The sequence below is a fragment of the Poromitra crassiceps genome (genome assembly GCF_964638095.1).
Source record: "Poromitra crassiceps genome assembly, chromosome: 4".
NCBI lineage: Eukaryota > Metazoa > Chordata > Actinopteri > Beryciformes > Melamphaidae > Poromitra > Poromitra crassiceps.
In genome coordinates, this window is record NC_139626.1 from 45574699 (window position 1) to 45595540 (window position 20842).

The following is a 20842-nucleotide window of genomic DNA, read 5'->3' on the forward strand; positions in this document are numbered from 1 at the left end:
TCATCTCTATGCTCATGTACTCCTTCTGTATGTGAACTATCACAACACAGCTCCATCATCTCTATGCTCATGTGCTCCTACATGTGAACTATCACAACACAACCCCATCATCTCTATGCTCATGTGCTCCTACATGTGAACTATCACAACACAACCCCATCATCTCTATGCTCATGTGCTCCTACATGTGAACTATCACAACACAGCTCCATCATCTCTATGCTCATGTGCTCCTCCTGTATGTGAACTATCACAACACAACCCCATCATCTCTATGCTCATGTGCTCCTCCTGTATGTGAACTATCACAACACAGCTCCATCATCTCTATGCTCATGTACTCCTTCTGTATGTGAACTATCACAACACAACCCCATCATCTCTATGCTCATGTGCTCCTGTATGTGAACTATCACAACACAGCTCCATCATCTCTATGCTCATGTGCTCCTACATGTGAACTATCACAACACAACCCCATCATCTCTATGCTCATGTGCTCCTACATGTGAACTATTACAACACAGCTCCATCATCTCTATGCTCATGTGCTCCTCCTGTATGTGAACTATCACAACACAACCCCATCATCTCTATGCTCATGTGCTCCTACATGTGAACTATCACAACACAACCCCATCATCTCTATGCTCATGTGCTCCTACATGTGAACTATCACAACACAGCCCCATCATCTCTATGCTCATGTGCTCCTACATGTGAACTATAACAAGGCGAATGCCTAAATGCCATGCCAATCGAATGCCCGCAAACCTCTGGATCAGTGCACCACTCACCCTTCACACACCACTGGATTTGACCAATGGCAACTGGCAGATTCCCTCGTCACCAGAGTCCAAGGAGGAAACGGCTTCCTCTCCGTACAGGTTGTACCAGTTTTTTTTTTTTTTTTTTTTTTACATTTCCTTGCACTGCAGCCTCCTATGACATGATCATCTATATCAGCAGCTGGCGTCAGCATATGCGGCATCTGAGGGCTTTCCTGGAGTCCTTAAGGTGGGCGGGGCTCACGGCCAACTCAAGGAAGTGTGAAATTGGACAGATTGAGGCACATTAGCTGGGTAGCACTTGGGCTGTGGGCACTTCAAGCTCAGAGAGGAGGAGGCATCAGCCATTGTGATTTGCCCTTGAATATGAGATTGTTTCAAGTGCTAGCTAGCCCTCGTTCACACAGGACAACGAAGCAACGCTCAACTTAAGCTCTACCTACGCTGAACCCACAAGTTCCATTTAGGCGTCCTTGTTAACAGGCAAAGCCGTTCACAGCACCCGCGCGCGTGCCACGCCGACGCCTGGCCGAAGCCACGCTCACGCCACGCTCAAGCGATCGTTCAGGATTCACGCCGATTTTCCAAGCGTGACGCGTGAAGCCATGAGCCATGTTCAAGGCGCGAGAGTAGAGGCGCTGAGAGGAAAAGAGAAGGCGTCTTGTGTGAACGGTAAGGCGTACGTTCATGCTTGTGCCTGCTTCAAGCTTCAGTTCTGCTTACGTTCGGCGTCCTGTGTGATCGAGGGCCTAGTTGGCTACTACAGGCACTTTATACCAGCTTTCATGTCAGGGAGCAGACTTCACCCAAACCGGCTACTGTACAGTACACACGCAGCATACAGTATAGTACAGTATAGAAACATAAATGGATTTAATTTGCCATATAGTGTACTATACACATACAGCCAGGTATCCCATCATGCAATTTGCACCAGCCGGCAGGGACAACATATTTGTAGATTCCCGTTATGAGGCCAGTTTATCTAAATAACTTGGTTTTCAACCAAGTTATTTAGATAAACTGGCCTCACTAACCGGGAATCTACAAATATGTTGTCCCTAGACAGAGCAGGTGCGCAATCTCTCCGTACCGCATGTATCGCCCATCAATTAACATGGGCGAGAGTCGATCCAGCAGTTTTGCTGGATCCGCAACGCAGCCGTAACGCATCTGGTGTACATTGCCTGTGTAAGTAATAACCCTCTTATCTTAAAGGTAAATTCAGCGATGTTTTTGTGTTGAAATAAGTGTTAAATGGCTCTCTATATTCTGACAGCAATCACTGAAATAGAGTGTTTGGTCAGTGACTTGAAACCCCCGACCCCCCGCTGTCCTCTCTATCTCTCTGCTGTAGTCCTGCATGCAGGGGCGGGACTTATCTCCGCAATTGTAACGAGTAGAGACTCACGGATGACGGCGTTGGATTCAGAGTGAAAAAATACATTATAATACCTTTACAAGCATTGTGATCTGACCTTCTGTTTCCAACTTTTCTCTGATTGGATAGTTTGAGGTTGGCGCCAATTTTGATCTAACTTTCATTCTTTGATCAAGCTTAGTTAGGGCCGGCTCACCAGCCCCTAGTTATGCTGTCAGGGGGGGTTTCCTCCTGTTACAGGGAAATCTTTCCCATGACACACTGAGCCTTATCTGTTCACATTCATGGATGCTACTGACTTGGCTTCTTGCCCGGAGTCATTGTGTCTCTCGTCCCTGCAGGGGTTATGGACGCGGACACAGGATGGATCCTCCGCTACTAATACTATTATTAGTCTTATTATTGTTACTACAGTTGCTACGGTTACTACTGTTGTAATTGTGCATTACTATTACTACTTATTATAGTTGTTAATGGTATCATTGTTATCACTGCCACTCTCTCTCTCTCTCAACCCAACCACTCATGGCAGATGAACGCCCACCGAGCCAGGTCTGCTCAAGGCTTCTCCTCCATTAAAGGGCTCTTTCCTTAATAAGGGCATGTGCTCTTGGTGGGAAATTGTTTCAATTGGCACATGACCTGTGCAGTAAAATAGCCAGTGCATGTGAGAATTGTGTCAACTGTTTGGTGTAAAATACAAAGAACTTGGTCTTCTACCTGCTCGATTTGTAAAGCGCCTTGAGATAACTTGTTGTGATTTGGTGATTTATAAATAAAGAAATTGATTAATTGATCGGCTGATCGATTGATTGATTGATCTGGTGAGTCATGTGGTGGTGTTCTACTTTAACGTCTCAGCTTCTCATCTTGAATACTGGGTCACATTTCTTCATATTGCACATCACTCTTCTCATTTCCTCATAATTGCACATGTTAAGCAGGGTCCCATGAGGTCCACGAGACACGAAAGTCCACCGGGGGCCACATCACCTGACACATCTCACTGTCATCGCGACCTCATTCATGTGCACATGGTCTATCCTGACCTGTTACTATTTGTAACAGCAAATGTTTCATACTTCATCCTATTTGTTTAATTGTGTCTGCATCTCACATCTTGACCACCACTCACGTTTTACCGTGACCCAATTTACTGCATATTTTATTGCTATATTCATATCATGATGTTGTCACGATGGAGTCTAAACGCTAAAAGACTTCAGATTTCTATAATAATCATTGTGCACATGTAAATTGTTCTTTAGCACATGTAAACAAATAGTTCACCAAAGAATGAGTCTCTCTGATTGAAAAGTGTGTAGACAAGTAGGTCATGGGGTGGGCTGCTCAGTGCCGGGGGTGGGCAGGGCCGGGCGAGGCGCAGCGTAATCGGCCATGTTGGGCAGCCCATGTGCCACGCAGCAGCTGAGCGCGCTGCGTGTGATCTCCATATTTTCGACCTTGTGCCACTTGTTGGTGTTCCTGTCGTATTGTTCCACATTGGAGCAGACCATGGTGCCGTTGAAGCCTCCACACACAAACAGCTGGTCGTCCAACACCTCGATGCCATAGTTGCTGCGTGGATTAGGCATTTCGGGCACGGCGCTCCATGTGTCGGTCAGTGGGTCGTAGGCCTCGGCGCTGCGCAATCGGTCAATGCCGTCGAAGCCGCCCACTGCATAGATGAGCTCTCCATAGGCGATGACGCCCAAGCCGCCGCGTCTGCTGCTCATGTTGGCGATCAGCGTCCACTGGTTGGTGTCTGGGTTGTAGCACTCAGCTGTTTCCAGGAAGTCCGTCCCATTAAAACCACCGCAGATGTACACTTTGCCATTGAGTACTGTGGCGCTGGCGTCGCTCCTCCGCTCATTCATGGGCGGGAGCAGAGTCCACTGGTTGGTCTGAGGATCATAGGTCTCAGCACTGTGGAGCCGGATAGTTCCGTTGTAGCCTCCCATGGCGTAGATCTTGCCATTCAGTACTGCCATGCTGACATAGCAGCGGCGATCATGCATGGGCCCCACCTCGTGCCAGGTGCGGGTACGGAGGTCAAACTTCCGCACAGTACTTAACTGCTCTATTTCTTCAAAGCCGCCAGCACAGTAGAGGACGCCATTTAGGAAAGCAGTGCCATGGTAAGCCCGGGGACGCTCGTCACGGTTTGTGACATCGACCCAGAGCTGTGCGCAGGAATCATATGCCTCAATGGCATTGGATGGCTGGCCGTGGGTCCAGCCTCCGAAGACCAAGAGGACAGCATGAGGCAGGCGCGGGCGGGTCAGAGGGTTGGAGGCTCTGTTGACGGTGTCGACATCCATGGCCCTCTCGGCGTCGATGATGACGGGATGGCACTGCGTGTTGTCCTTAACCAGACTGTTGTCCTTCACCTGCTTGATGAAGTAGTCGGTGGTCATCAAGCCCAGGCGGATCTTGGGCAGCAGCATGGAGATGTCACCTTCACGCTCCTCGGGCGAGTGGGCGATCCAGCGGAGCACGGCCTCGAACGCCGTGCTCTCCCGCCTCACGTTCAGATCGTCCCGCCCCAGGATGTCCGTCAGCTGCTCCAGAGAGAGTCCCAGGAACTCTTCGGAGGCGGCGGCGATCTGCTCAAAGTGGACCAGGATGAAGCGAAAGGCCTTGCACCTCAGGTCCGGGCAGTAGTAGAAGTCCACGAAATTGAAGATGTCGATGCAGTTCTCCCGGCACAGACGTGCCTCCAGGAACTCGCAGCATAAGCGCACAACGCCCATGACACAGAGGTAGTCTGCTGCTATCAACAGCTCGTGCACGTTGTTCTCGGTCACCGGGACAGAGCGGGTGTAGACGTACTCGATGATGAGCCGCATCATGTCGGCCGACACGGGGGCGGGAACGGGGCCGGGAATGTCATAGATGTTGTCGTCATTATCGTCGATAAAGCCATGGGTGAAGAGAGCACGGAAGTAGTCACTGCAGGTGCAGAGAGCGTTCTTGTGGGCGTTGAATTTGACACCATCGACTCTGATGACCGCGTCGCACAGTGGTGACGAATGCACACGCTGCTCATTAAGCGCCGACCAGATTGACCTTTCTCCTTTTTCGTGTCTTTTGTTTGGCAAACCTGGATCCATAGCTTATCTTTCGTTAAAGGCTGGACAATTTTGTCCTCCTAGAGAGTGTTGTGCCCAGCTTGCCGTCGTACTTATAGCCTATGCAGGGAATGATTTACATCACTGACGATCAGTGTCTGACATAAATTACTGAGATGTCACTTATGCATAGACATTGTGACATCAGTGACTAAACGGTGACATCACGGTGACATCACCAGTGATTTATGACATCAACTGAAGAGTGAGTCAATGAATGAACAACGTCAACAGGGACATAATCAGCGATGATATGTCACAATGTCCAGTGAACGGATGTCAACTGATGATGCCACGTATGCATAGATTGTGAAATCATCAGTGACATAGTTATGGTATTATTACTAATACCATCATAAATCACTCATCAATGATGTCATCGGTGAGTATGTCATCGGCCCCTAGTAGCTATGGCGCCGAAGCCATAGTCTCTGCAGCTTGTTTTGGTCTAATATTAATTATGGTTACATTTTTTACGGCAAATTGCCACTTGCTACTAGCAAAAATTTAATTAAACGCCACATTAACTCGGAGTTCCTACTTCCAAACTCGTGTATTATTTCTCAACCCCTAGTTGCTCCCAGCGCGTCATTTGACGTCATTTCAACATGGCGCCCACAATTGTAATAATTTAAAACACATTTGTGACACCTTTTAAGTGGTGCAACCGCTTCTGAGTTACTGAGAGTTCACCTGGAAGGGGTTAGGGTTATGCAGTTGTGTGTGTGTGTGTGTGTGTGTGTGTGTTGAATGCATTTGCAATTGTCCAACTGTGTCACTCGAGCAACTGTGATCTTATCTTAGTTACGTGGCGGAATTGATGTCACTCAACTGGAAATTATGTCACGCAATTTGCTCGACTGTGATGTCATCAGGTAGTTGTGATGTAGTCACCTAAGACGTCACTTCGTGAATTCGTGATTCCACTCGGGCAGTTGTGTGCGTCTATGTTGAATGCATTTGCAATTGGTCAACTGTGATGTCACTCGAGCAACTGTCATCTTAGTCTCTCTCTTAGTCACAATTTGTGACAGAACTGATGTCAGTCGGGCAGTTACACTTTTAAAACCTTGGATGTGAGACAGAACCTGACCCGCCGTATGTAGTGGAAAGTTACAAAGACATTGAGTTGAAATTGCTTGTTCTTGCTTGAAAAATAAAACAAGACACAAGATCAACTTTGCTAAATAACAGGAGCTACCTGGCTATCACCGGCGGTTTGCTGGGGGGGCAGTGCGTCGATGAGTCGGTAGGTAGATAATTGAATAACATGTAACAATATCAGTGTTTGATTAGAAATTTAGGAACCGTAACGCGTTACATAACTGTGACAGAAAAATGTAATGTGATTACAGTAAATGGCCGGGTTACTTTGTAACATGTGTGTGTGTGTGTGTGTGTGTGTGTGTGTGTGTGTGGTGTGTGTGTGTGTGTGTTGAATGCATTTGCAATTGCTCATCGGTGATGTCACCCAGGATTTGAATCTGGATCGATCCTTTGTGATGTCATCGACCCCATTGTGATGTCATCCACTCCAATGACATTGATTTTTTTGATGAAGTATAGGCATGCTTAGCCCAAGTGATGTCATCATTGTGATGTCATCAGTCTTGACATTATGACATCATCTACGCACAATTGCCCAACTAACATGCTCAGCCCAAGTGACATCACTGATGATGTCAATGCACTGGTCGCACTTCATTGTGACATCACCGGCACTGATGAGGGTATGCACGTGTGTGTGTGTGTGTGTGTGTGTTTGTCTGTGCACACACTTGAAATATTGACAGCTGAGGTATTCTGTCTGTATGTATGACAGCAGATGAAGAAGTGAAGTGTCACATGGCATCTGTATCCTGCTGATTGAACTGACACGATTTCATTCTCACAAGATGAAATGCCATGGCTGCCCTGCATTTATTCTCTCTCTCTCACACACACACACACACACACACACACACACACACACACACACACACACACACACACACACACACACACACACACACACACACACACACACAAGCTAGTGTTAAAGGAGGTGCTGTGGGGCATAGGGATTTGCAAGCATTTTCTCATCCATTCTTACATGTTACAAAGTAACCCGGCCATTTACTGTAATCACATTATATTTTTCTGTAACAGTTATGTAACGCGTTACGGTTCCTAAATTTCTAATCAAACACTGATATTGTTACATGTTATTCAATTATCTACCTACCGACTCATCGACGCACTGCCCCCCCAGCAGACCGCCGGTGATAGCCAGGTAGCTCCTGTTATTTAGCAAAGTTGATCTTGTGTCTTGTTTTATTTTTCAAGCAAGAACAAGCGATTTCAACTCAATGTCTTTGTAACTTTCCACTACATACGGCGGGTCAGGTTCTGTCTCACATCCAAGGTTTTAAAAGTGTTAACGCTTAGCTGGCAAATTTTTAGATTTACCGTTAGCGGTGGAGGACGATTAAACCCAGGGAAAATTGAACGTCTCTGTCACCAGATAAAGCTTTGATTCCGGTTCATCGATGACAACTTGAAGTATATAAAACAAAACTGATAACTTGATTTTCAGTTCTTGGTCAAATTATTGGTACATTTAAATTATTTAAAAATGATGGGCTCTTGGGTGCTATAGTGAAATATAGAAAGGGCACTTTAACTGGCAAAAGTGACAATGCGTCTGAGGCGATGTTGTGGAGTAGTAACCCTTTGCGTGACAGAGGTGGCACGTGTGCCATAGTTTGTCTGCCTCTGCTCTACAATGTCAGTCAGTGACCCTGTTAAAGCTGCATAATAGTCCTTTAATGGCATCACGATCTGACCTTCCATTTCCCAGAAAATGTCAACATTTCTCTGATTGGATAGTGGGAGGTCGACGCCACTTTTGATCCAATCAGAGAAATGTTGACATTTTCTGGGAAACGGAAGGCCAGATCGCGATGCCTTTAAAGGACTATATTAGGGATGCACGATAATTATCGGACCGATAAATTATCGGCCGATATGGCCATTTTGCGTTATTATTTATTATTCCGATAATGGCCTTTTTCCGATAAATTAACAGCCGATAATCAGGCTTTGTTTTTGCCTCGGACCGGAGCTATTGTTGTCGCACGCTCGTGACATCACAGCTGCGACGGCTAAACGTGGCTGCTGCCATGCAGTATGTTGCCGTTTTTCACAGTTTAGATGATCACAGGCACAGCTATTGTAATTTGCAATCCATGTCCCGCACGGGTTCTGAGAGGAGGGCAAACGTCTATTACGTTAAACCAAAGCTGGCGATGATGCAGCGGATTTGTTTGTTGTTTACGTTAGCTGTTGTTAGCGAGTGTTAGCATTAGCTCAGCGTTAGCTCGTAGCGCGGCCTACACTTCAGGCTCGCCCGCTTGGCAGACACACTGACACAGCCTGTGATCATTCAGCCCTGCAAAAGCACTTCATACTCACAGAGCTGGTGTAAACATATAGAAACTAATGGAAACCCCTTTACCCGAAATGAAACATCCAGGGATTGTGTATTTAACTCCAAAAAACAACATGCTAACGTTAAGCTAACCGCGCTAGCTGGGAGTCCCACTACAACAAAGGGACTTTGGAGTTGAGCTAGCTACTGCAGCTGCTGGACAGAGCCATCTAACAGAGCCAATAATAAGGTGCAGTCGCGCACATTAGGCTACATAAAAAGCATCAGTCAACATAACATGACAATAAGGGCCCTATTCTCCCACAGGCCTTCGGCACTAAAACGGGCCTTAACCGCAAAAAAACGTGCCTTGCGCCTGTTTTGGGACGATATCAATATGGCTTTACGCTGCCAAATGCGCTTTAGGCCGAATGGGCGTGGCGCAGTCCCAGAATGGGCCAAAGTGGGCGTGTCGGCCTTAAATCTCGGCGTACTGATATCTTGGCACCTGCCTTAAATTTAGCGCTTTGCGCCTTTGAAAACCAGGCCTATTCACTGCGCCAGTGCACTTGTGCCTCTCCCCTGTCACCCTTCTCTGTCTCTCTCTGAAACCAGGCCTATTCAGTGCGCCAGTGCTCTTCTGCCTCTGAGTCACCCTTCTCTCTCTCTCTCTGACTCCCTCGCTCAAACAGACACAACACATAGCAGCACCCAGCTTCCCATAGGAAATAGCAGTTGTAAGTTTACTGCCTGTGAATGTCCACTCCCAGCATGCAATTGGGTCCTCCATTTCGCTACTAAATAGAGCCGAAATAGATATAAAAGGTAGATCTAAAATAATGTGTAATGGTAAGACAACCTGCAATTGTCGAACATTTCAATATTGGACCAAATAAAACATGAAATGAAACACCACCCTATGTGAAACATATATGTCCTCTTGAGCCTATATATACCCTGTGTGGATTTAACGTGATTTAGGTAAGTGACAGCGGAACGCGCTTCGGAAGCTTCTACTGTCATCTGCTATACTGTGATGTGCGCTCCAATAACTTCGCCCTACTCCACATTTAGTTTTACAATAAAAACACATTTATGCAATGACTTTACATAATGTAGGGTATATTTATGTGCATCATTCTACCTGCAGCAGGGGAGAGAAAACGATATCTTTCTGGACAAACTTTCACCAATCTAATAGGCTATATTTTTCTAGCTGATGCGTTTAGTACATTATTTTCACTTTGATCTTGCTATAGTGTAGCGTATTTACATGCTTGCAGTATTGAAACTGCAGTTAGATTGGTTTGAGAAGCATAATAATATGGAATAATAGCCTATAATGCAGACAGACAGGCTGGATGAAGGGAGGGGGGGGGGGGGGCAGAGCGTTTGGCTTTCGTCTGGTTTTGCGGGATCACTGGAATTGGAGCTAAAAAGGCAAGCGTGCGATTCGTTTATTGCACTTATCCAATGAGCATGACGGTGCATAATTTTACGCCTAAAAGGCGTGGTTGTAATGCTTTGGGCTGCATCTAGCGCCAGCACGACGATATCAAGTGCGCCTTTCCACGCCCACTGCTTTGATCTGCGCCTGCCGCTCGGCCTAGAAACTGCGCCGATGCAACGATAGGGGCCTAAGAGTCTAAATTACTATGGCTTTTGTCATTGTGTTTTATCTGCAGACTAAGCAGTCATTGGCTTGCCGTTCTATAAAAGCCTTTATTTTTGTATTGACTATAATTGAGTAATAGGTCTACACTTTATTAAAACAATCAAATTAGATCAGAAGTTTTCTTTGTTTTGTGTTCACAGTGATGTCAGTTAGATTTGGTTAGGCCAGAGCTATGCTCACTACATCTGCCTTTTTTTTTACCCCAGGTGTGCATAAAATACAGGTATTTTTTTTAAATATATATATTTTTTTATTATAATAATTATCGGTTATTGTATCGGTTATCGGCCAGGAGAAGCAGATATTTATAGTTAGAGAATTTTAGCAAAATGCTTGGACCATCTGTGAAAAATTTACTACCAATAGCTTTCTTCACCAATGTGTTCTTATAGGTGTCTAGAATCACCTCTCAATTAGTGCAAACCCAAATCCTCGTGGAAAATCCTGGTGATTATACACTGTGCTTTACATAACAATAACCAATATACCAATATCATATGGTCAGAGATGGGCAGTATTTTAAATACATGTATTTAAAATACGTATTTCAAATACATTTGTGTATTTTGTCATTTGTATTTGGCTGGACCGAGAAAAATAAGATGTAATTTGTATCAAGATACTTTCAGACCTTGTATTTTGTGTATTTTAAATACATAAAATACTTTTTTCTTTAATTTTATGTTATTTTATTCTCAAATTGACACATTCTTACCATTGACACAGGTTTAAACTGTGGAGGAAAAAATATGTGACATGTCACTTCTACTCTACCTCTGATTGGCTTACCCTCAGAACAAACTCACCACAAATCAGAGGCAGAGTAGGGTGGGTCTTGAGTAGAGGTCGACCGATATTGCTTTTTCAATGGCCGATGCCGATCTTTAGAGAGCAGGGCGGCCGATGGCCGATATATAATGCCGATTATTATAATTTTTTTCATTCGATAAAATACGATTAAAATAAACTCCTCAAAAAAAGTTTGGAAACGTTATTTTGCTCGATTATTTCTCCCCTTTAATAATACCAATTGGTATTGTATTTTATATAGTTGGAAAGCCTGATTAGTCACCTTTACAACGGGGTACAACTTGTAAGGATTGTGCATTCGTGGAATGAGAAACACACAGCTAAACGTGTGGGTAGCGCCCCCAAAAAATGTGCAATATTCTTCTGTTGGTATTTTTTTTTAAAGAAATCTAGTAGCCTAGATTTCCATTATCCATTCATGCACATTGAAAATCGAATATAACATTATACTGTAGGCCTACATCTAATATAAGATGTTATCTTAGCCAGTACAGTAACATGTTTTTGATTATTCTTTTTATTAAATAGAAAAATACATTGGGTTATGCGGTATAGATTTCAGTAGTGACTGGTAGGCTATAGCGAGAGAGCAGTATGTCAGAGAACTCATTCATGCACTGTTCTATACATTAACAATAATAATAATAATAATAATAATAATAATAATGTAACTGTTTAGATTTGCTGTCATTTGATGGGAGAAGTGTGTTTGCAGAAGATGGTGGTGACTGAGGAAACGTAACGTTACAGTAGGCTCATGGGTGCATGAGAAGACTCACATTCAGTGGCGGACTGCATAATCGGGCACGTCGGGCAAATGCCCGGTGGCCTGGCCTGGCCTGGCCTGCCAAAAAAAAAAAAAAAAAAAAAAAAAAAAATTAATTTTTTTTGCAGGCCGATGCCGATTAATTAAAAATGCCAATAATCGGCCCCAATTAATCGGCCGGCCGATTAATCGGTCGACCTCTAGTCTTGAGTCAGACTTCACATCACTTCTTCGTCTAGTATGAAGCCTTGTGTTGGTGGAAATTCCCCCAGAGATAAATTACTAATATAAATTGATGATTAGATATTGCATGCACTGGCCTATCTGCAAATGAAACGGTTTACTGCATATTCAAACCAGTGTATCATATTGTATGTATCAAGACACAACTAATTATCTTCTTAATTAAAATTGGCAAAGTGGGTGGCAGTGTGTGTGGCGGCAGTGTGGGTCATGATTGTGATGTCATCAGTGATGTCACTCGATCAATTGTGATGTCATCAGTGATGTCACTCGAGCCACTGATTGCCCAACTGTGATGTTACTCAGGCAGTTGTGATGTCATCAGTGATGTCACTCGAGCAACTCTGATGTAGTATGAGCCGATGGCGCACATTTGCACGATGGCACCAAGGTGGGTGGGCGGTGTCTGTCTGTCTGCCAGGCATGATTTTGGGAGCCCGTGGAGCCGGCAATTTCCATAACTGCAGCCATGGCGCATCATCTCCAGGGATACTGTTATGAATCATAACAGTATCCCTGGAGATGATGCGCCATGGCTGCCCCTTTTCTGCCAGCTAGTTAAATTAAACACACACACGTTGTTGGTCACGATCTGTAACGTTAAGGTTTGATTGTTTTTCGCCTTTCAATATTGCTGGTAGTGATAGCCTACTGTTTGAATTGCCTGGCTCTGTGCTGTAGTAGTAGCCTATCCAAGCCCGCTGGTCTCTCATGACATGTAGAGCTCAGCTGTCCTGTTGTAAACGTGAACGTACATTGCAGTGGCGCAGCCAAACGGCACCACATGGACTTCATAAATCATTAATTAACCCCACCCCCGTCAACCACGATGCCAACATCCATTGCGATGTTTCACTGTGGAACCATCGCGATGGTTATTTAGGTGACATCACACAACCCTAACTGGCGGCTAACATTAGATTTGTGTGGGCTCAGTTTTGAACCTAACATTAGGTTACGTTAAGGAGAGATAGAAACACAGCAGCAGGTAGCCTACACAGTATGTAATGGAGAGAGTTCCTGGAAACAGACGAGTTGAATTCACAGTTGAAGACATTTACTCACATTGGGTTGCAAACAGGAAAGAACGTGAAGTTTCTTCTTTCTTAACATTTTCACAACACAACCGACTTCTGCTTATCTTCTCTTCCTCTCCGCTTTACCACTTCTCTGAACTGGGGATAAGGTACGCTTTGCCGCTTGTTTAATGTCGCCCGTGCGTCCCTCGTTTGTCGCGGTTGAGTGGAGATAGCCTTTTTTATTATTAAATCTGCCAAATTTTTAATTCGAACAGATAATCACGATGGTCCGATGTAGAAGTGTCAGAGGTCGATGGGGGTCGGCCCATCGATGATAGTCGATGCCATCGTCCATGGTGCCAACCCTAGTACACAAAGGAGAATACTGTCACAGAGGACTAAGACATGATTTACCATCTAAGGAAACCAGAAAATTTCACATTTGATAAGCTGGAACCAGAGAATTAGGACATTTTCCTTACAGAAATGGCTCAAAATGATGAACAGATGATCAAAATAGGCAATTAATGTAATATTTGGCAATGAATTGATGGATTGACTAATTGTTGCAGCTCTTTATCAGTTTTTATAAAATGTATTTTTATGTATTTTCAAAATACAAAATACGTATTTGTATCTCAAATATATTTTTCAGATGAGTATTTTGTATTTGTATTGTGATACATTTTTTGAGCAAGTATTTGTAATTTGTATCAAAATACTTTATGATGTATTTTTGCCCATCTCTGCATATGGTCAGGGAGACATTTTTACTAAAAAATAATGTTTGGAATGGATTCAGCACCCCTGAAAACCCCTAGTTAGACACCCCACAAGTTCATTTTAGACTTTTAACACATTCACTGCCAGCCGTTTTTTTTTTACTGTAGGTAGCTTCTGCCAAGGTTTTTTTTTGAGGATTCTGGCTCATCTTTCAACAGCCGAGGATTATTTTCTGCTAAGATTTTGTGAACACAAAATATCTCAAAAGAACTAATAGAATGTGTGCTTTCTCTGTCTAAAAGAGTTAGTTTGTAGAGTTAGTAGTAGTTATGTAGGCATTAGCACTTGAATACAGCATGGTTTCAGCGTCTGAAAATTTAAGCTGAGAAAAATGCCTTTTTGTGAAATTCGATAGAACAGTCACTTTAACCATTCATTTTTGGCATCAGTAAGACGTCAGACATCTAAACAATAGTTTTGAACAGTAATTTCCTCCATAACAGCAGGAAACCCCCCTCTCCTTCAAACTCCTCCCTCCGTGTGTGTTCTCGTCCTGCCTCCCTGGCTCTGCAGCGGGCGTGTCACAAGCGAGTTGCTGCTGCTGCTGCTGCCTGTCTGCTGGCGGCCGCTCTTTGGGCGAGTCTGGATCGGCTCGCTCGTTTCTTGGGGTTTCGGTTGAGAGCTTTGATGAAGCTTTTGCGATTCTGGTCTTATTTATGCTGCGTGTTTCAAAGTGTGTTCCACCCGTAATCTATTATGCAAATTTGCAATCCCCCACCGCCAGCTCCCTGCGCGAAAGCGAAAGCGTTTTCGCCCATCCATTTTCATGAGAATGGCTTCCTCACGCGGCTGTTTTTGCTTGGCTTTCTCTCGTCTGGAGAGCACTGTCGCCACTTAGTGGGTCGGTAAAATAGATTATACACATTCAACAGCGGGGGGTTGGGAGTTCCACGTTAGTGACCAAACACTATATAGAACAATATATAGCATGTATTCGATATGATTATATTAATCTCTGATACGTTACAAAGTATTATCATGATGCAACTAGCATTTCCTGCCAGAATGGCTCAATATTGGCTATTGTTATAATTTAATTATAACCTGTAGTCATGTTTACCTAACAATATGTCCATACTATCCACTTTTAAAAATTAAATTAAATTTTTTTTTTTTTATAAAAATGGCTTTCCATTTGTATTTACAGCTTATTATAATTATTCTATGCTTGTTGGTTGTTTAAAATTGTTTATCCTTATTATACCATTGGTCATTGGTGTGTTGGTGTGTTTTGCCCTGCATGATGCAGACATGCATCCAGTGGAAATCACTGATCAGTCTAGTAACGTTAGATACTGGGTGTTGCATATGCAGCTAATGTTAGCTGCTGTGCTATTAGTTTGATAAAGGAAGCAAGGACTGTTGAAAACCATAGCTGTGTATTGTTATCAAATAGCTGATATCAGATAGCGTTAGATGGTCTATCTAATAACAGACAGCATAACGTTAGCCAGATTGTCAACAGGTCTTTTTGAAGACAACGTTAGCGAGTGGCATGCTAACGCTTGCGTTGCTAACGTGAACATTAGCTGCTAACTAACTAGCGATGTCATTCATACAAGCCAGCTAACGCTAGGTGCTAGCCATAACTATCGTCTGCTGCAGCGGTAGGCAGCTTTGTCTCCCATGTACAAATCCATCGTCTGACACATTTTAATTCCATCTGTTTATGTGACTTTTGTCCTGCCAGCCAGTAACTGAGCCGAGCCAGGGTCCTTCCGTTGACGAGTGGATCACATGCTTTTTTCAATGGACACCATTGGTTCTGCGCAGTGGTGCCTTCACTACACACACTACATACACACTGCAACAACATTGAAACTGAGCGTGGCATTAAAAATTAATTGAATGGCTGAATTCTGTATCCGCACACGTGCTCCTTATTGCGTTTTACAATTCCCGCTGTTCTATTTTTAGTAGCAAATGCGAGCACTGTCGAGCCCTGCCACTGGATCAAATCCGGCCTGGATAGGGTGTGCACTTCGGCATTGGAACTGACAGATGGGAGGTCATGTGGCAAGTACAGTGACCTCACCAGGATGTCATCATCCGCTGCCATGATGACATGGACCTTCATGACCGATGATGTCATCATGAGCTTCCTGATGACATCATCAATGATGTCAGATCTCTGCATCCTGTCAGGGTAATACTGTAATTACTCCTTCCTCGCTGTCGGTGCTCTCCAGACACAAGTAAAGGATCAACAGAGGAGCTAAAGAAAAATGACATAGACACACTGCATGAAATAGGCCACACCCATCACGGGGGAAATCGCTCCATTCACTCCCATAGACCAGCATCATTTTCCTTTAATTAAACATAGCTAAAAGCTGTTGTGTGGTGGGCTGCGCAGACAACAAATGTAAAAAATCGGCAGTTAAAAGTTTTTTTGTACTCCTGAGCATAACAAGGAAGCCATTGAGAATTGGCGAGAAGAAAAATGTGGATACGATATTTTTGTGCAACACGCAACCATGCACGTGACATAGGAGAACGCCAGGATTGGAGGATTGGTTTCTGTTTTCGCCCGTTTTGGGGGCGTGGTTTCAGAATGACGATGCGCTCCGCAGTGTCTCTATGACAGATGCAACAGGAAAACTGAGACAGCAATATGGACAGGAGGGGACAGGTGTGCTTCTTCACAAGGTGGCAAATCATGCAATCAACTTGGCCCCCGACACTTATGGATTATCACTTGGAAAGCGACAGACGTCACATGTCAACGAGCGTAAAGACAGGCCACTGAGCGACGGTGTGATTTGTCATGGCATCGTTTAAGAATGCCGTGTACCTTGCCACTTAGTTGATCAATATCTGACCTTAGTGATCAGCCTGCGGCAATCACATTAAGTGGCAACTCATGTGATGGGCTACTAAGCTGTTCTCAAATACCTCGACTGTCAAAAGAGGCTGGCTGTTTTCTCCACGTGACATCTGGCAGCCCAGTCGCCAGAATAAGATGTTAGCCTTGTACGTTTCTAGAATCCACGAGGCGTAAATGTAAAATACGTTGCATATCACGGTTCTACGCGAGTATTAACGTTATACACGTCATACAGTCCCGTCTTAGCAGGAGAGCGCCAGTTCGACTTGCAAGCGACTCCTACTAGTTGCCTAACCCCTAACCAAGTTGCTTTGTTGCCTAAACCTACCCAAGTTGTTTTATTGCCAAAACCTAACCAAAGTTGTTTAACTTGCCTAAACAGAACCAAAGTTGTTTTTTTTTTTTTCAAAAAGAAGGCTTTGGAAATCATGTTGAGAGCACTTCTATTGTGCACAAGATCCCTCCTGGGAGGAGAAGAGGTAGGAGGAGTGAAAAGATGAGCAGCGCACTTTTCCTCCAAATGTGCAACTTTTTTCAGCTTGAGACCCCCAGAGCGCTCCAGCATCTAAGCTGATGCGAGACAGCATGAGACGAGGGGTTTCCCAGAGCTGCAACTCTGCCTACTATCGGTCCCTGATCCGTAAGCTGCGCCATCACTGGACCGGCAACCTGTCAATCACGCCCAAAACATAGTCTTTTTTACCGTCTAGGTTACTTTAAACAGGCAAGTTATACCCTGTACAGTTGTTATGAAAAGGTGCAATTAGCTACAGTATATAGGCCAAAACCGTGTTTTGGTCCATTCTGTAAACGTGCTTAATCACTGTTATAAAGTGGGGCATTTTAACATGGTGGTGAACGGGAACGATTCACTTCCGGGTCCAGCCTGAAGTGGCCATTCGAGGAACTACAGCTTTTCAGGATCACTTCCGCAGCGTTCTCTGTAAAACCCCGAGCTAGCCCACTGGTGTCAACCAAGCTTTTATCACCTAGCAAAGCTGTTATCACCTAGCAAAGCTGTTATCACCTAGCAAAGCTTTTATCACCTAGCAAAGCTGTTATCACCTAGCAAAGCTTTGCACACCTAGCAAAGCTGTTATCACCTAGCAAAGCTTTGCACACCTAGCAAAGCTGTTATCACCTAGCAAAGCTTTGATCACCTAGCGCTCACCTAGCAAAGCTTTGATCACCTAGCAAAGCTGTTATCACTTAGCAAAGCTTTGATCACCTAGCGCTCACCTAGCAAAGCTTTGCTCACCTAGCAAAGCTTTGATCACCTAGCAAAGCTTTGATCACCTAGCGCTCACCTAGCAAAGCTTTGATCACCTAGCGTTCACCTAGCAAAGCTTTGCTCACCTAGCAAAGCTTTGCTCACCTAGCGCTCACCTAGCAAAGCTTTGCTCACCTAGCAAAGCTTTGATCACCTAGCAAAGCTTTGCTCACCTAGCAAAGCTTTGATCACCTAGCAAAGCTTAGATCACCTAGCAAAGCTTAGATCACCTAGCAAAGCTTAGATCACCTAGCAAAGCGTTGCTCACCTAGCAAAGCTTTGATCACCTAGCAAAGCTTTGATCACCTAGCAAAGGGCACAATGACGTGTGTCATTATGTGGCAATAACAAGCGGTATTTCTGCCTCCGCTAATTTTGAAAAAATAAAATAAAACCGTTGCAACTTCTGCCTACAGTAGGCTACCATCATGGAGAAGCACATGAACGCCCGTCAAAATAAATAATAAAATAATAATAATAAATAAATCATGAAGATGCTGCAATCAGACAATCTGATCACAGAAGAAGGCTGGTTCTGATGAGACCACGACTGACAACGCTCAGTCTGAGGTTCAAACTGCTGATGCAAAAATGGTAATGATACACAAAAAAAGTATCCACGCAGTTTTAGCAGTCACAAAACAGGATCAAAAGAATGAAGATCTTGTTTTCACATTCGAACCGTACCGGAGTTTGTTTGGAACCGCATCGAGACCACCTCTTCAAGGAGGTCTCGGTCCGATTGTTTGGTGCACACTCGAGTTTGATTGCCGTGTCCACGCCTGGCCAAACGAGACGGACGCACCAAGGGGGAAAAGGAAATGTAGATCGGTTCAACCGAACCAAACCAGGCAGGTGTGAAAAGGACTAAAGACAATGACAAAGATGCACAGGGAGGGAAAAGGAAAAGCCTCCTTGTATACTCAAGATACAGTACAGGAAAACAAATAAAAGGAAGGAGGGGGTGAGAGAGTACTGATATGGAGTGGATGATCGAGCAAGAGACACGCTGTGAAGTCAGAGAGAGAGAGAGAGAAGAGGAAGAATCAACAATAAATGGAGAGAGTGTGACATCTCCACCTAGTGGTTAATGACTATCAGTCTATGTGGCATAATACTGTACTGTAGGAAGAAAGCTCTGTAACTGTGCAGCCCACATGCACGCACGCACACGTGCGCACACACACACACACACACACACACACACACACACACACACACACACACACACACACACACACACACACACAGAGAGAGAACACCACAAATGTGCATACAGTGACCATATTTACTGTAGCTGTGTTAGCCAATGGAATCCAAACTAGTTCTGAGTCCTCATGAGTTCCTCATTATGGGATGCTGTTTCTGTAATAATTTATTCATTTATTGCATGTTGCAAATTGGCCCATGGGAACATGCAAAATTTACTACACACACACACACACACACACACACACACACACACACACACACACACACACACACACACACACACACACACACAGGACACTCAATGCAGCACAGGGCATCTACAGCAATAGTGAAGGCTGCACTAGTGCAGGCTTGGTTTCTGTGATTATTAGAGGCATTTTGAAGGAGCCACCTCTGAATGAGATCAAATGGATTTAATTAAGCTTTTGCAGCTGGGAAGGGAAGACCAGAACCAAGAATTAGGCCTCTGTTCTGAACACTGGAGTTTGCAATAATTGCATCAACTGAAGTGGCGGTCCACTAAATGCACTGGTACTGTAGCAAGATCATACCTGGCTGCCAACACTCCTGACTCCCGCTGTGCCCCCGCTTGGTAATTTTGCCCGCTAATCTCCCGATTTGTAGGATATGTGTCGTGTTACCTGGCAACCCAAGCCAGCCAGAGGCAGTGACTGCGCTCGCTCGAGAAGCTCTTCTTGGTGAGGCCCTCTGCCCTATATATACAGTCAAAGGGCTCCGCTCGCTTTGCCATTGGAAATGAATGAAACGGGTAGAAGAGATAGGCTACCAAATTGCAGTCCACTTGGTGCAAGACCATCCCGTTTCTAACCGCTACCCACATCAGCAAATACCATGCATTTTCAAGCTATGTCGGGCCGGGTTTAGCGTAGAACAGAGTGGGGGAAATGACGTTAGCAAACAAACATGCTAACGTTAAAAATGGCAAACACAAACAAGCCATGGAAGCAGAGGGGAACTGCTAACATCACGTTCCTCATTGAGAGGTGTGTCGGAGGCTGAGCAAGTCAGTCAGCAAGGCAAATGGCCATGCTAGTCGCCAAGAACATTTCTTTTTAATTTTTTTGTGATGTAAAGTTTAGATGACTTTTGATGATATCTTTTGTACATTTTGTATGTTTGTTTAATTTAATTTGATCATTATTTTACTGAGCTATGAATTTAAGATGAATTTAAAAGTCATTTACTTTATCCTTGTATTTATTCTATTAATTTGTGGTGTGTAGGGTTATATGGGGGGGGGATTGAGGGTAGGTCATTCAGCGATCGCCCAGAAAATCTCCCTCTTTTTCACAGTCCAATGTTGGCAGGTAAGCAAGATTAAACTGTTGAATGTTTACAGTGCATGTAAAGATGCACTGGTACTGTAAGCAAGATTAAACTATTGAATGTTTACAGTGCATGTAAAAATGCGCTGGTACTGTAAACAAGATTAAACTGTTGAATGTTTACAGTGCATGTAGAAATGCACTGGTACTGTAAGCAAGATTAAACTGTTGAATGTTTACAG

At 44.2% G+C, this 20842-nt stretch overlaps 1 pseudogene across 1 annotated transcript; it reads right to left on the bottom strand.

Moving 5' to 3' along the window:
- Positions 1 to 3503: 3503 nt before the first annotated feature.
- On the bottom strand, positions 3504 to 5282 carry LOC310775806 (kelch-like protein 10 pseudogene; annotated as a pseudogene). The gene has a single exon. The product of its transcript is annotated as a kelch-like protein 10 pseudogene (transcript).
- Between the last annotated feature and the right edge of the window lie 15560 nt (positions 5283 to 20842).